Source organism: Hipposideros armiger, unplaced genomic scaffold, assembly GCF_001890085.2.
Source record: "Hipposideros armiger isolate ML-2016 unplaced genomic scaffold, ASM189008v1 scaffold_927, whole genome shotgun sequence".
Lineage (NCBI taxonomy): Eukaryota > Metazoa > Chordata > Mammalia > Chiroptera > Hipposideridae > Hipposideros > Hipposideros armiger.
In genome coordinates, this window is record NW_017732277.1 from 399,321 (window position 1) to 400,882 (window position 1,562).

Consider the following 1,562-nt stretch of genomic DNA (forward strand, 5'->3'; position numbering starts at 1 on the left):
GAATCTATTTGTTTACTAGAAGGTAAATTCCATAAGAGCAGGGACTTTGTTTTGAGCTATTATTTTTAAAATCTTTGTATCCTCAGTGTTAGCAAGAGTTCCCTGATGATCAGATCAAATACGTGGAAAAATAGTTGTAATTGGCTTACCTGAGTCATATCTCCTTGAGATAATTTGCTCCTGGTTGAACATACTTATCTAGATACAACCCTCCTAGGTTCTTGCCTAGGGCAGGTCTGGGCTCAATGTGATTTTAGATTAGCTTGGCTAAAATAGGACTCTGGTGGAGTTACACTTCAATCAATTCTCAAGAGAGAGAATCTTCTAGGAGATTCAGCTTCAATACTCTGCATTGAAGGGATAATCCTCCAAATGAGACATATGGCCCACAGTGCAGACCCTCCAGTTTCTGTTGAAGCCGAGTATGGTCACCATCACCTCATCATTCAATTGAAAGTCAAAGACTTCAAAGTTCTCAATAATGCATGTCGGTGTCACAGGCTTGGGGATTACAACCATTTCCTTTGGGTAAGGAGTTGGATCAGAACCTGGGCTGTGCTTGTTTTGTGTGTGCTTTGCAGTAATTTCCTTACTCTTGGGATCCTCCAGTAGGAAATGGTCCTTTAGCTTGGCCCAAGGTCCACCTGGAGAGTGCAGAGGGCTGTAAGCTGCGACAGTGACGTTCTTGGAGGGGCAGCAGTGGACCCATTTCTCCTGTGTTAGGTATGGTGGTCACTGCTTTGCATTTCAGACCAGGTTTGTTCAAGAGCCTTTCAACCAGGAAGTGGTCAAAGCTGGAGATTCCAGTGGCTTTGACCAGCCCCTTGGGCACCAGCTCCTCCACAGCTTCGTAGGCATCCAAGAATGTTACTTTACTGGTGAGGACATTGCCTTGATTGTCTTCGGGGAAAAGTTCTTCCCAGGCTGTAATCTTTGTGACCAGTGAATAAGAAAGGTGTCCAGATAGTCCCGTTTCCTGTCCTTGAGGATCTTCTAACAGGCTTCTTTCACTAGAGTTCTTGCTAATGATAAAGACCTCATCCTGCTTCACAACATTCTCTTGGCTGGCTTCCCCACCTCATTCTTCTGATACACATAGGCACAGACGATGTGGTGATATCCTGCATCAACATCTACCTTCACGGGCTCCTTGACATTTCTCAGGGAGATTTCCAGGTGCCAGGCCCACAGTGGACATCTTGGCTTTGGTATTGAGCTCCACGAAGGTGGCCATGGTTGTTGCAGAAACGGTTCTGAGCAAGCAGATAGATGTCTTGTGCTTTGGTTAAAGTGGCTAGCTGTCAAGCAGGGACTTTGTCCACCATGTTCATTTTTGTATTCTCACTACTTACTCATAACACAAGACCTGGCATGTCACAGATGCTCCCTAAGTACTGTTGAATGAATGTCGTTGTTCAAGATTCATTAATTCCTTTATCCTTTCAGTATCTGCTTACTGACTGCTTCAGTGATTGCTCCTTTATACAACAGGATCTAGACTGTAAGCAATAGGGTAATGCTATTCAAGTGTCAGTCTAGAAACTGCTAGTTACTGGTCCAAG

General features: G+C 44.4%; 1 pseudogene; it reads right to left on the bottom strand.

The window, feature by feature from the left end:
* Positions 1-339: 339 nt before the first annotated feature.
* LOC109375324 (aldose reductase-related protein 2-like) lies at positions 340-1,234 on the bottom strand (annotated as a pseudogene).
* Between the last annotated feature and the right edge of the window lie 328 nt (positions 1,235-1,562).